The sequence below is a fragment of the Anopheles stephensi genome, chromosome 3 (genome assembly GCF_013141755.1).
Source record: "Anopheles stephensi strain Indian chromosome 3, UCI_ANSTEP_V1.0, whole genome shotgun sequence".
In the NCBI taxonomy this organism is placed as follows: Eukaryota; Metazoa; Arthropoda; class Insecta; order Diptera; family Culicidae; genus Anopheles; species Anopheles stephensi.
The window spans coordinates 26955245-26970934 of NC_050203.1; the positions used below are offsets into that span (position 1 = coordinate 26955245).

Consider the following 15690-nt stretch of genomic DNA (forward strand, 5'->3'; position numbering starts at 1 on the left):
GAAACGTCGAGCGGCTGACATGCCTGAACAGATCCCGGTCCTAACCTAATCGATCGATTCCGATCGATGCGTGCGGTTCGGAACTGGTTAGCGGATCCCTGCTGGTTGCAATTCAATCTGTGAAGCAATCGGTGTACTAGCCAAGTGTACTAGGCCAGTCAACTTCAACATCACAAAACGGAACCAACGCTCCAGTGTTGCTCATCGAAACGATTGTGAATCTCCGTTATCGAACCTACTTCCGTGCAGCCGATCATGTCGACCAAAGCGAAGGGGGGGGGGGAGTTCAGTCGATTTATCGTTCTTGTATTGCCACCCCTCCCGGAACCTCCATCTCCATCACCATCATGACACCGATACTGCAAAACGCGCCTCTGACACACATTCCGTCCGAAAAAAAAAACAAAAAAGCTCGATGATGCACCGCCACCTTCAAGGGGATGCACTTGCGGTGCGATGCACCATTGGAAGCTCCAGGTTGCTCCAGAGTTCCGGAAACCTGTCGCTTCACCGAGTGGAAAAGGTAAACAAAACCTGCTCGTTTTTTCGTTCGTTCTAAAGGCATTCGAGTTCCGCGTGGAGCATCATGCTCAGTGGAACGAATCGCAGTGTCCCAGTTAGTCCGATATTCCTTTCGCTGGTGATGAAGGTAAAATGGCAAACCATCCTCCCGATGTGGATGCCCGTGGCAGTTGCAAGGGCCACTGCTCTTGTACGCATTTATTAATGATTGCATCGGACGGGCTGATGCTTCGCTGCACGATTCCGGCCAGTGCTGAGAGCGCGCAAGTTTACGTTTGGGCTTTAAATTTCGATTTTCCTTCTCCTCCGCTTGGCATCTTTCAAAGCAGTACATTGGCCCCAAAAAGCACGGGCTTCGAAACTCAAACAACTCACACACACTCACACACAAAAAGTGCAAGTGCAGAGTGCCAGGCACGAACTGACCGAGCTGAACCGACCAATGCAGTGCAATTCGTCATGACACCGATTTGCCGCGATTTTGAACCGGCACCGGCGACCCCGTGGATGTTCGTGACGAGCGAACGCTTCTTCGTTGACCCCCCCTCGGTCGGGTGGCCAGTCACACCATAAACGGGTTTTTTCGTTTATGTTGATTTTCAAGTTTTGTTTCCTCCCTTACACGATCCCATCCTTCACGATTTGTGCCATTTGCGAGTGGGTATGCGAGCGGCGCACACATGATAATCAAACTCTGATGGGAGCCAGTGATCCTCCTTAAAAGGGGGCCCGGGATGGGAGAGTCGCATAATGAACTCGTCCACGGGCAGTACTGTCCAATCTGTAGCATAATAATCGGATGATAGGCAGCTCAATCGTCTCTCGTCCGCTCGAACCGTACGAAGCCGTCTTTCAATCTTCATTAACCGCCCGGTACCGGGTGACAGGTTCAGAGAGCCGTTTTGGGGCCGGCAGGTTAGCACTGATTGACTTTTGATATTTTCGATTCGCTGCTATAAACCCTTCAGCTGAGGGTTCAGGGGCGACAATGTAGCATCGGAATTGGTGGCACAACAACAAAATTTTGTTTGAGCTCAATTCTGTGTGGTGGTGGAATTAACAGGCATCCCAGCATTGGGATGGGGATGATATTAAAATTAATTTAATCTTCAAAACGCCAACCAGCAACATGCTGAAGCATCACAAAACTGACATTCCATCGGTTCGATGTTAGTTAGTTTTGCATTTTGCTTCGCAGCGTGTTTGGGAGTAGAAAAAGCGCATTCATAAGGACACCAAACCACAACCCACAACATAGTATTGGTGGCACTGTTGGGATTGCAAAGGAATTTTTAACTTCATTACGGGCGCCGTTTGACGCTGTGAATGAATGGATCGCAGTTAATTTGTTTGCCGTTAGTGGATTGGTTTGGGCGTCTGACATGTATCTCTATTTAGGGGTTTCGGTGTCACGATTAAACGGTGATCGTTGAACCTCAAGGGGAAAGCGGTTGTTGATTTATATCGGCCCGTTGTGAGATAGCGATCGAAGTGAAAATTGAATCAACCTTGGAAAGGGAAACACAGAGAGATAAAATGGAATGAACACATCGTTTCAACCTTGTACGGTCAATCTCTGTAATGAATCGAAAGTTATGGTGAGGAGATAGGTGATCGCATTGGTTTCGCTATAAAGCTATCATTGGGTTTTACATAATTTTTTACATCATTGGGTTTACATGATGGTTTTACATTAGTCTCTTTAGCATGAGGAGGTATTACAGGAATTTTAATTTTCTAGTCAAGATTAGATCTATTTTCTAAGCAAGTTTAAGGAGTCCCACATTATTTCTTCAGCCGTTCCCATCACTCTGTTATAATTTATTCCTTGTTTTAGTTCAGGCAGAATTCAAAAGAAGTTTCTCAAGGTTTTTCAATAATCCTGAGTCATGAACATTTTTCAAAAGTCCTGAGATTTCTCTCAATAATCGTTCTAGCTTAGAGGCGAATAAGTTCTGAGAGACCCAAAGCCTTAATATACGAACGATAAAAAATTGGGTTGGTTTATATTTATATAGCTGTTAGTGTTTATCTGCTTATTTTAAGTAAAACCATTATAATAGCCAAAGAATAGGGGAGCATATAAATAACAAACTTTTCTCTTTCCTATTCCAGATAAATCATCATATCGCGACACTTTACTGAGTAAGTATTTAATGAGAGTCCATCTTCTACCACTCACTAATGAACAGATTAAACGAAGATTAATGCGCAGTACTGAATTATTCATCCCTCCTGCTTGCCGTTGACTAAAACAGGATCTTGAAAGAAATCGTTTAAAACTGCATTTAACGGCCACGAATGCATCTAACGACGCCTTTACGATAAAGGGTGTCATATCCCACGGTTTCGCTTTTATCACCTGCGTTTTTTTTGTATCCCCAAAACGAAACCAAACATCAACCCATTCCATCCTGTTTACCTCACCATAATCACGCATTATCAAAAGCTAATGATTTCGTGATGAGCATCAAAATTAAAACAAACTCGTTTGGCGATAGAAACTCACCGATAAAAGCTCGCCAGTTGGATCTTCTCGTTTTGTTATCCGCTCGTATGATTCGCGCCATCCATAACCTGTCTTCGCTATTTAATGGCGCCATTAACATAGCAAATGATGGGAAATTAGACAAACCTGAGCTTGTGTCATAAAAATGCAGTTCTCATCCTCCCTCCCATGAAAATATTTTTTGGCTTGCGAGGTACGCGTTTAACGTACGATCCCGATAATCGGTGTTAATTTCTCATTCATCGATTCACCGATCCCGGAACAGGTTTGCCTTATATGAACTCATAATTTAGAAACGCTACCCCGATCGTAAAATTTAATTGATTTTATTTGTTTGAACATTCGATAAATTCAATTTACCCCTATCGATCGAGAGGATCAATATTTATCTGTATTAAAATGGGAGCAACGCTGAGACAGGATGGCAGGACTCGCAGAAATTCGACCAAAAAGATTCCACCACGCTATGCATAAATAATGGCTTTACCGCGATGGAGTATATTTTCACGACGCGTCAACCCAGCACGATACCAATTAAAGGCCCTTTCAGTGTGCAAAAGTTCTTTCTTGGGGACCATTGTTTACGAGCACGGACGGACGGGAACCTACAGCAATCAGCTTGACGCGCAGTGGAATCGTTTTTGCGCATAATTATGATAATTCTATTCTCACACTAGCTTAAAATGGGCTACGCAACCCTTTTTTTCTGTCCATATCGATCGCGTGTGAGGTCTCGGGACGGAATTCGATCGAAAGTCGATCGCTAGTTTTGCATAGCTCCACTGCGTGGTAACGGATGCTCCAAATGAAGCCAACCGGTGCTCCATTGCCTGTGGTTCGTTTGCCTAATGTGTCCTGAACTTTAACGGCCCAGACGGTCGGGAAGGCGCCAGTAATATGAAGACCCATTGGGTGTGCTATCATTACCAATCCCAGCTACCACACCATCGGCTGAATGGATACAAGGCCCCCTATTGCTATGCAAATGTGTCGGAAGATGGGAATCGAAGGCCAGCGTCGGTGGTAGATAGGGAAAAGTCATTAGACGCTACTGGTGTTGTACTGTGACCGATGTTTTGGAATGTTCGATTACATCGCAAAAGCCATTCGGTACATCTATCACTGCCGGTGACGCCTCAATGTCCTGAAGAGAAAGAGAGAGAGAGAGAGAGAGCAAGAGCAAAAAGAAACCCGGGCAAAACAAATACGTGAATCCCTGATGTATTGAGATGGATCGATTTCCGGACACCGGAAGAGTTGCCACTCACTAACCCCTTTTTTCCCGAATCGAATCCTAATCGAAGGAAACACTTCAGATGACGCCACTCGTGTATGCGTACCGGGATGATGTTGACTTTGTCCCGCTGTTCCGACGAAAGACCACCCGGAACGAGAACCACTTCGCTTCGGAACAGAAACACACATACTATTACTCGCGGAACATCTGTCCCACCACCCTTTGGGAGCAAATTATTGGCGGAGTATTGGAACGGGAGGGAAAAAACGAAACATCAACATGGAAAAACAATCAAACTCCATACTGTTTCTGTTCAAAGTGATGTGAGAGAGAGAGAGGGAGCGAGTTGTGGCTTGATTGCGTTTGTTGTGCTTGTAGAGCAACCCAGCAGGGCCGATAGTTCACGTCCTGTCCTGGCCACACGGCCTTTCCGGTGTGCCTCTTCGTCACGGTCTGATTCTGAGCCCGTATGTATCCGTACCTTCATTTACACTTGTAGCTACACAAGCTCAACCGAAACGAATTCCTGCTCTTCGCTCCGTTCTTGGACGACCGACACCGCTTCTCCGGCACCTAATTCCGAACCTACGCGACACGTTCCGATTTTGCGATCCAGCGTCCTGGGGAGTAAATCTGAGACAGTTCGATGAAATGGACGCCCTTTGCCTAGAAAACGGGACATGCGTCACACAACGGGTCCCGACAATCGAGCGAGGCTTCCGATTGCCAGTCGTCGCTAAAAGTGAAGCGAGATTGCATTACAAACACTTGTCGCAGAGTCGCTCCATCGCTGGGCCGGATAGTGTCCGCCTGTGTTATTCGAACCTCCTACCCACACACACACACACACACAGGCCGGTAGGGCGCGTTGTGTCACCACCGTTATTCACCAAGCGTTCACCAAGAAGGTTTCGACGGTTCCACACGACCTGGCGCTACCACAGACAGCGGCCGCTGGATGTAATGATTGAATGGATTTCCGATCCGGTGGCGCCTGTTGCTGACTGTGGAACCCGTTTTTCTTCCGGTCCTCCCGCTGGGTCTCCTCTGCCGGATGACTCTAAGCTAATCGGAACGAACCGAATCGATGATTACTAATGACGAATGGTGTGCTTTTCTTTTCTCTCGCTTGCCCGTTTTGTACTAACAAACTACCAACGGGTCCCAGTGCCCCATCGGGCACACTTGAGAATTACGAATAATGACACAGTTTGGGAATCTCTGGTGTCATGTCAGTTTTCCCGTCGCTTCATGGTAAAGTTTCGTGCATAAAAATCAGCTGAGACTGAGGTGGCACACATTTCCACCTTCCAGCGAGAATTCAAGTCGCAAAAGATTCCTAACGAAACTCCCACCGAACTTTTCTGCTCTTGTGTCAGTATAATGGGTGCCTTATCGGCAGCAAATAACTGACGTTTCGTTTTTCCTCCATTTTATTTTTTGCCGGGAGGGTAGGGGGGGTTTCCTTTTTTGCGTGATAGGAAAAGCGGCAACTTTTTCCACGGCGTATTATTTATGATGCGCACATTTTCCAACCGACACCATGTGCGCGGTTCAACATTCGGTGGTTGTTTTTTTGCTGCTCGGTTCTGCTGAGCAGCACGCGAGCAAAACTTTTTTGACAGTTTGGAATAATAATGATCAGTCGTTTTGATTTCCCTTTTTGGTTATTTATGTTTGCTTTTTTTTGTTACAATTTTGTCTTTACAAATTTTACTGCCACCTTGTTTTTTTTTTTTTTGCTCCATCAGCTCGCTTGAAGCATGATGTCGTTTGATTAAGTCGTAACAAATTAATTGCACCTAGCGCTTTATCACTCTAGCGGGGGAGGTTTCGAAATTTGGGGAGAATGTTTTAAGGGGGATGTTTTAATGGGCTATTCTACTCATCGCGATGTAGGAAAGAACAAGCTGTTATTGGCTTTATAACAATTGGATAAATTGTTTGCTCGGTTGTTTTCAATAAAGTAAGGCTTTCTAGCAAAATGGTGTGGGTTATTTGTACTTCTAGCCGTAATATTGATAATTTCTTAAGTATTCTTGTTTAAGGCAGAACTGTCGCAGCAACGCTAAGCTCTAAAGTCCTTAGCCAACAGTGATACATTTTGAACGTCAACTTCTCAGTAATTCCTTTGAATCAAGCAATGAATTGTTTCAATCTTGCGTTCTGTATCTCAACTAATTGAGAACCGTATTAGTCGAGCGGTCTGGGCAGTAATCATAAACAAATAGAATGCCCCAAACAGTATTATTATATTAGATTAGCTTTGCACCAAGTTCGTTTTGATGTAATATTCTAATCGTATAACCTTTAATTTTATCCCTGAATAATCTTGGGTATAATACAAAGATTAATTATTGATTTGACCATTCGGGAGTAGCTCATACTTGATCAACAAAGTTTGTAATATTTAAAGATTTATTAAACTGGAAAGTTTTTCTAACACAATACCAGAATTTCAACTTTTGAGCTATTTAGACCATCTTTTCTAGTGCCGATGTCATAAAAGGTTGTAAGAAGAATCCGATGTGTATTAGCCACTATTTTCTTTGTGTGAAGGCATAGAATCTGTGCTATCTTGAAAAATGCTTACTTGCTCCAAGACTTGTACCAATAGAAACGAATGATGAAACCATATTATCCTCATATGAGTGATGGTCAGCAGAACAAGACAGCCTTATTTAAAATAATATCGTAAAATTAAGTTCATGATCCCGATTTTCAATGAATCTACTTTCCTTTGTATTTGTAATATACAGTTAAAGATGCTGGAAAATTGATCCTATCGTAGTATCAATCAGGTGAACGATTCTGAGCATCATTTAGTCATTCTGATAAAATAAATAACTTTGAAACAGTCCAACTTTATTATTGTAAAAGTTAGGTTAGTTTACGTAGATTTTTTTTTTAATTTTTCTGCCATGATGTGATCTATTTTGAAGAAAACAAAATCGATATAGAAAGTTAAAAATTTGATGCTGCATTTTGGTATGATTAGTACCCATTAGAAGTATCAAAACCAGTAGTTCGAAAATCCTACATCCGATTTTCGAAGTGGTATTATTCTATTGCCCCTCACTGTAAGTTCCAAAACTTAAACCCCCGTTAAACTACACGATTCAGGTAGAAAAACACTCATACCATGCTGCATTGTTGTTCAGACCCGTCCAATATTGCAATAGAGAACGTGAGCCTAGATATTCTTGTCAGAAATCTACAGCCAAAATACGGTTAACTGCAGTGTTTTAAGCTGCTCAAATTTGAATCACCCTTTTTAATATCTCTGAAGTTTAAGTGTCACATAAAACATGTAATGATTTATGTTTTCAACTTTACCTGTTTCCACCCATAAAAACTCGAATGGACACCTCTCAAGCAATAAAAGTATGATCATACTACAGCTCTGCTAGATTCCCAGATATATATTTCCCTTATTCGGCGAATTAGCTTTCGTCCCTCTAAGTATACGCTACACGCTTAGAAGTGGCGAGCCTCAAAACGGTACCCGTATGTAAACACACATACGCGATATTGGTGGGAGTTAAGACAGAATTAAAAGGCACACCGTTCATCTTGGACGCGGCATGACAGTGCGAAAGCCCCATCGTACAGCCTCCTCTTTCGCTGGTCGGTGGTCAGTGTGAAAACAAAAGGAAAAACAACCTCCCCAATTGCTTTTCCTCTCCCGGGTCCACACTTCAACCCACGATCAAGTGTCGGCGTGACTGATTAACAATGGCGGCCCGCGCCACCTAAACGTGTGTGAATGTGAAGTTCACTCGTAAAGTACGGATGTGTACGGACATTGTTGTTGTATCTCTGTTGCTTCGTTTTTTCGAGGGTGAGTTTTTTTTTTCTCATGTGTCCTACGCTTATGACGCATTTCGTGAGAGACTGCACCGCTCCGGTTTTTATTGTTCTTTCTTCTGACCATCGTTTCCCTTTTTTCAAGGGCTGGCAACCCTTTGCTGCGTGTGTGTGAGTGTGGGGGCGTTGTAAGCCGTGGTTTGTTTTAGGCCGGCTCAACAACATGTCGGTCAACCTATTCGCGGTTTCGCTTTTGTTGATCGGTGGCCACCGGTCGGATTGTGCTCCAGTTTCCAGTGTCGGGCAGTTTCCACGCAACTTTTCTTCCTAAGCAGCCGTCCACGAAACTCGCTTCGTGATTCCTTTTGGTACAAAGCAGTTAAAGAAGTATACGCTCGTTCGCCGACTCCCATCCCAACTTACCCACCAGTTGACGCTGTTTTTGAGATGATCCAGTTTGGAGCTTTGTTTTTCCTTTTGTGTGCTAGAAGCTACCGAAGGCCCCCGGTGCATTGTTCCATACCGTAACCCGAAGAATGGGGCTTAGAATGAGCTGTAAATGGGCCGGAACGGAACGGTGGAACACAAATTTGTAACAGAGCAGACAAAAAAAAGCCTTGTCCGAAAAGTACAGCACATACTTTCACCCACCCACCCTCAAATCCGCTTCTCCCCCTCCCCCATTCCTCCCCTCCTTTCCCCCATTTAATGTGAAACAATTGTGTTTTGAGACGAAATGTTTTTCGCTTGCTGCTTTTGTGCTGGTCCGGTTGTAGCGCCGCCTGCGAAAGCGAAATGCCGAAAGTGAAGTGATGTTTTGGGGCATTTTCTTTCTCCCCATCCCGATTAAAAAGGAAAAATAAAACACTTCATTCAGAATGGCCGGTGGAACCCCGAAGGAAATCAAAGCACCAAAGCACAAAAGTCTTAAGCAAGCAAAAGTCTAAGGCGTTCGGGATACGAAATTTCCCACGGTTTCGTTTAGACGAGGCTGACGATCTGCAGATGATCTCTTGCTTGCTCGGCAACACAGTCCAGCAACCCTTATACATATTTTTGTTTGTCTTTTTACCTCCGGCGTTGTTTGGATTTCGATTTTCGGGATGCATAATTAGTAGGAATCGAAAAGTTTTTTTTTTATCAGTTTAAAAATGTAAATGTGTGACCCCCTATTTCTGCAACACCGGAGCAGCATCCCATTTTATGGTGATTGTTGTGCAAATATTTTTGTTTGATTTAAACATCTTTTCCTTGCGTGTGTGTGAGTGCACGATAGTCTGTTTCCTGTGTTGTACCGTGGATGGTAAAAGTATTTAGACTTTTAAAGCTTCTGCACATTGGGCTAGCAAAATTGAGCTAGGACAAAACCCAACACAGTTTTTAAAACTAGTGGTTACAAATAATAATGTAATAAGTTTACATAAAAATCAGTAAATTATCTTACTTCAAAAATGTTATGCAATCATCAAAAACTAAAAGAAAAATATTTATTAAAATTAAATAAATCAAATATTTTTTTTTCATTTATGAAATTTGTAATTATTATTCTTGTGTTGCGCAATTGTGTAACGCACTGTATTGCCCACCATGGTCACTAAAGCCCTCAGATAGCTATTCAAGCATTTTAATTTTTTCACTTATAAGAAACTGATAAATTTTCATAATTGTATAATCATTGAAAAGAAACAGAAGTTTTACCCCGATATTTTCGTAAAAATATTCACTATGGACTGGAGCAAGTCAGCTCCTCTTTAAAGAGTAACGTTTTTCTGTTTACATCCGCCATTCGGGAAACAGTACTATATGCCAACCAACCACCCAAATCCGGCCGATAACAGATCATACCGCGGTTCGCAAAAGTTTCATTTCGCCAAAAACCATTAAGAAAAATGAGGTGGTTTATTGAATTATAAATTTAAAACACTTTTCACGCCCTTTCGTTTTGGCGAGTGGAGGGTGAAAGCCAACAATTGGCCGCCTCCGTTAGATCGGGGCGATCTGCGTGAAAAATGCTAACAGGAACGGGAAAGAGTTGAAGCGATAATATAGCGAAGGCCGCCTATCCCCTCCCCCCCCCCTTTCTCCACCAGCAACTCCTTCCGATGAGATGTTATCATCATCGTACCTCAAGTTTAAGCATGAATATATCATTAAGTGAAAAGTGGTCGACGCCGAACACGGCCACCGTGGAATTGCGGTCGGGTCTCGTTACGAAGAAGTCATCTCCTGGATCGCCCTGGAGCCTCCAACCCGGTGACGGAATGTTCAGCTCGGAACGAATAGCAAGTTGCGCTGCCATTATCTTATCTTCGGTACAACCTGTTCGAACGCCCAGGCCCGGTCACGGTAACAGGCCATTTTCGCAGCGAGTTCAAGCAGAAATCCTTACAAATCCCCGAGCGGGCAGAAGAAAAAAAAACTGGAACACCTCGAGAAAAGTGGTCGTCGGGTGATCTTTCTTGCTGAACGAACGTTACGCTACTCGGCAGATCTTTCGCGCGTCTCTTTTCGCGTCCTTCTAGCCGTCCCGTTGGAAGGAAAAATTTGGGCGCGCCCTTAAAACCAGCCCACGGGGCCCGCTTAAGCTGGGGGACACTGGGTCAGAATGTCAAACGGTGAGAAGATGAAGACGAAATTATTAATGGCGGATGGTAAGCGCCTGTTGCCGTGTACTTCCTCGGCAAGTACTGATTTTTCCACAATCTCGAAAGGCCATCACGATGAACTATTTGGTGGGCAATTTGTTGGAAATTGTTCTGGCAAGGTTTCTGGCGGTAAAAGGATTGGCTGGTGGTACTTTCCACCTGATGAAGCCAGCGCCAGGGTTGTTTTTGACAGACAAGCGTTGAGAACAGATATTGGTTGATATTTTATAATCAGAGCTTTAGCATCTTTACGCCGTGGAGAGGGAGTCTGCTTTGCGCCGTCGACGTAATTGGCGAGCGTTTGACGAAGTAACTAGGGCGATTTGAAAGGTTGGTTTACTGTGCAGATATTTGTGGGAGTGAGCGTTGACTGTTACGGCACTAAGCTTAAAAGGAATTGATATCATATTCCTGACACACATTCCAACATATTTTTACGTTCTTCTGGTAATTACTTTTAATCTCCTAAATCTCCAACCAATCATCAAAAGGCAACATTCATGCCAGCTTACTGGCTAGCCGACTCGCAAAAACCAAACTCTGTCCCGGACAGCTCCATTTCTGTCCAGTTAGAACCTGAAACCTTTATCCTCCTACTGTATAGACTTCTCATTTTTCAAAGCCTTTTTTGCATGCATTGCTCACTACTCTTTCAGCTTATCTACACATTGCAAAGGTAACTATCGCTTCCCATCCCAACACACGGGATGGAACGCTCGTTCAAACTGCACCCGAACCCATTCGGAAAAACAAACGCCCCTACTCCATCCACACGGGTTGGTCCGAAACTTCCCCCGTAGTGGCGGGAAAGGCTTATTCCGTACGATCGAGCATGTTTTCGTTTCGGAAAACGAAATTGGCAGAATTGCAACTTAACACCAATTAAGTTGCCGAAACCACAGAAACCCACCAACCACCCACTGCCGTCCGTCGTGGTAGGGGGAAAAAGTGAAACCCGTTGCCGAAGGGAAAGCCGTTTGCCGGATGCACCGGCACCGGAATTGGAGGAATCGGTCTGTACCGACGACCTCCCCCCACAAGCCCAATGGTCGGTGGTCATTATTTTTGGGGGCAGAGCGTATTTCTGTGGTTGCTTCGGTTTACTGCTGCGCTACGAGCATTGCACTTTAATTGCAGCACCGGGGCTAACGAGAGCCACAGACGCAGACCGAGAGGATCCGAAGGGAAAAGCGAGGCCTTTATGTGTGCTCAGCTCATGTGTGTGTGTGTACATGTTTCTCGTTTGAAATGGCGGTCTAATGGGCAATATAGTTGGCGCTACAAAGTCACAGTAACTTCTAATGGTTCTTAATTTTCCATCAGCGCCACCGTGTGTGTGTGTATGTGTGGCCTTGCCGGTGCGCTACTTCAAACGGATGGACCTGCACAAACTGCAGCTCCATTATTGTGCCTCTAGTGCACTTTTGGAAGTCATTAAGGCGGCAAAGGAAGATGGAACATGTCTTCTTGTCTTTGTCTGGTTTTCGGGTTGGTGGGGTTTTTGGGAATTAGAAATGATACGCTTTTGTTCGTTTGGTTTGGGAAAATGTGCTTTGACGTGGTAAAGCGAACGAAATTGAAAGCTTTCACTAACTAGATGCCATTTAATTCCTTGTAGGGGGGAAAAAATATTTCGCTACAAGGTCAGGTTACAAGGAGGAAAAAACAGGACACTGGACATTATTTCCAGGAAAAAGAGAACTCCCCTGAGCTTTGATAATTGTTCTTTCATTGCAAATTCCATTAGGGGGATTTTCGCATTATTAAAAAGCTATGATGTTCTTACGAGGCTTGTGGTTGCTCTTAATAAGCTTTGAAGTTCCGTTCTTAGCGTATGTGTATTTTTAACGAGCTTGGAAGCTCCATCATTGCTATTAAAGGTTTTTTTTGATGTTATTATTTTTTCAACACATCCCAAAGTCTTCTACTTCTTCTTCTTTGACTCTTCAACCTGGAGAGGCTTTGGCGTGTCAATATTCGCTTCCTTGATTTGATTATACTGCATTTGTTGGATAGTCAGTGCTGTGTTCAGTGAGGCGGTCCTGATGAGATTCGAACTTTGGTGCCTGATTCCTACAATCATAAAGCACAGCTATAAGCTAACTTCTTCAATTTCGTCTTATTCTTCTGACCGGATACCTAAAGGCTTACCAGATTTATTGGTTCCACTTATTTCAATGGTTCGTCCTCAGGTCCCGTAGCGGTCCTAAGGGGGAATTGTCTAGATGAGATTCCATCCCCGGTCCTGCTGTGTGATATCCGGCGCCAACTGCGCCTCGATCAACTTAAAGAGCCTCAAAACATTGCTTAAAGAGCCTTAACACACGGGTAGAGTTCAATTTCTTCATCTGGCGTCTTATATTGACTACTCCTGGCCGTAGGAATCTACACTGTAAAATCCCTTATCCTATTATTTAAGGAACAATCAATAAACGTCTGGTTGAACCATTTCGAAAGCGAAATTAACATCATTCATCAGTGTTAAAATATTGGTCATCACGGCACAACGCTAGTACACCTTCGCCTGTCTGTCCAATGAACCTGAAACTGGAACGGGGGCGCGCGCGCGCACCCGATATTCCCATAACGCAAAATGGAACGAAAGCAAAAATGCATGTACAACCCGTACGTATGTGTGTTCAAACCATGTAAATATCACCCTGGCCAGGTCGTGTAGAATAACACGCCAACCCCATTTTTGCACCCAGAGGGTCCCCAGTCGACTGGACTGGAACTGCAGTACCATTACCGTGCACCATTCAATAAATCATCGTGCAGCTCCTAGCGGTGGCGCACCTGGTGCCGTGACCAGGAATAAAATATGGCACACATGGTTACGCGTATCCCATGGTGTCGGGTTCAATCATACCCGATCACCTGGTCGATACGGGAAGGGGGTGGTTCGGGACGATCATCATCTCGAACGCAACACGCTGACCAATTGCAGTCACTGTGGTCAACCTGACAACTGCCAGGCAAACCAAAAAAAAAAACTTCAGCGGCTACATCCAACGCGACACCGCGGATCATCCAAAAGACACTACGGCACTCTGTCTGTACCGTACCGTGGTACGGCAAACAAATCGCTGCTTGTTTCTGGTACAACATGCCCGACTTTAGCATGGCAGCTTATGGTCTAAAGCTGGAAGAATGATTTACGACGGAAGTTTGCCGTCGTTCGTCCCCGCCCCATTCGCCCCGGTGGACACTTTCAGCCGGGCTTCAGCCTTTCGGACTGTCCGCAAGCCAGAGTTTATTATTAAAAGTTGTATGCCGAACGCACCACGCAGAACAACGGTTTGGTTGGGTTTTACTTTTACTCTACACTGGCACACTGGACACACTGTTGTTGTGATCTCATAATTCAACCAACTCTGTCCCAGAGTCTCACACCCAGAAGGACATAGCACTGGAGCAAGGGAGTTCACCTCGAAGAACCACTGCCAGCAGGAAAAACCATTTACATCCTCATGGGTAAAGGTTTCGGCGGGCAGAGAACGGTAACCGGTTGCCGCATCGATATCCTCTTCCCTTCTGGTGGTGGCACCACACGGGAACCCAAACTGGACAACCCGGTGGCAGTACTGAGACAATTAACTAATTAACTGTCCCTTGCTCGGTGAGCGGTTCGTACCCGGTCACCAGTTCAACCGAGGACTGGACCATAATGTTGACTTTAATTTGTTGTCTTTACCATTTTTCCTAGCAGCTCCGGCGAGGTTTGCGAAGGCTCCGAAAGGAAAACGATTTTTGTTTTTGCTTCATTTTTGCTGGCCAGTTGTCGTAGTAAGTCAGCAAATACATTAATTCAACAAAAGCCTTGGCACAGCAGTTCTCCCTCAGGGGGAAGCATAGCTCCGTCGTTGTTTCCGCTTTTTCACTTTTCCTTATGCAAAACGAGGGTTAAAGTTGCAGGAAAAAACAGACGGGCTACCAATTTTAAATGCATTTCACCAACGATCCCGAGTACCGAGAGTTGAATGTTGGAGTTTTGTGATACTGCACTGCTGTTGGTTACGTGAGTGACTAAGCTTTGCAAAAAAGCTCAGGATGGCTTACAGACATTTTCTTTTTGCAACAAATTTTTTGTATTTTAGAACAGGAAAATGGTGCAACGCTGTAATGCCCGGGCAAAGCGAGAGGGATTAAAGTTGTGCGAAAGCTAATCCTGGGAATGTTGCTGCCGCCCGGGCCGGACGCACACGGAGAACAATCGGATACCGTCCCGTGCGGTGCAATGCTCGTTGCCAACACGCTGTACGTTCGCCGACCTGGGCACGCACACAGAACCATTAAGAAAATTACTTTTCACATGAAGCCTCTGTACAGGCACAAAAAAAAGGATGAAGTTTTTACAGTTTACTGTACAAATAGCTGGGCTGCAAATAGATTTACAAAGAATGGTTGTAATCAAATTTGGTGCTTTGGCGAAAAAACTGTTTTGTCGCTACTTCAGGAAATATTTTGTTTATATTTCTGGTGGTCACGATTCTGCTAGTTGTCAAATTTTTTGGTCGGTCAGGGTGCTGGACTTAGAGCTTTGCTCCAGGACGATCGAAGGATACTTTTGCCGTATGAAGGATTCTGTTTCGGATTGGATGGTCTAAGATTTTTAATTAATGTCTTGAGCTTACCGGTAGAAACTGCTCTTTGTTAAGTGATCACGAAGGACGGGGATTCTCAATCCAGCCTACGAGAAATCGTAACAATAATCTACTGCTGATGTTTTATTTTGGGGTGGTCCGATGGCCGAGGCGACAGCGCTGCCAGTCTTCACACGGACAAGACCGGGGCTTTAATCGCATCCAGACCGCCTCCCCGTACCGAGAACTAAGCTTCCAGCTACGAGCAAAATCAAGTCACAGAAAACCCAAAATGGCAGGCCAAGACCTTTCGAGGTTGTAGTGCCTAAGAATACGAAGACTTGAATTAACTTTTTCTTCACTGAATCTGGTCGCTCGATGTGAACC

The 15690-nt window shown here is 44.5% G+C and overlaps 1 protein-coding gene across 4 annotated transcripts in view; it reads left to right on the top strand.

Moving 5' to 3' along the window:
* The window catches only part of LOC118511498, a 100423-nt gene that overhangs the window by 69692 nt on the left and 15041 nt on the right, over positions 1-15690 (top strand). For all 4 annotated transcript variants that reach the window (XM_036054658.1, XM_036054657.1, XM_036054661.1 and 1 more), the window contains one exon: positions 2638-2667. The gene's annotated coding sequence lies outside the window, so the exon portion shown is untranslated. The remainder of the gene's footprint in view (positions 1-2637; positions 2668-15690) is intronic.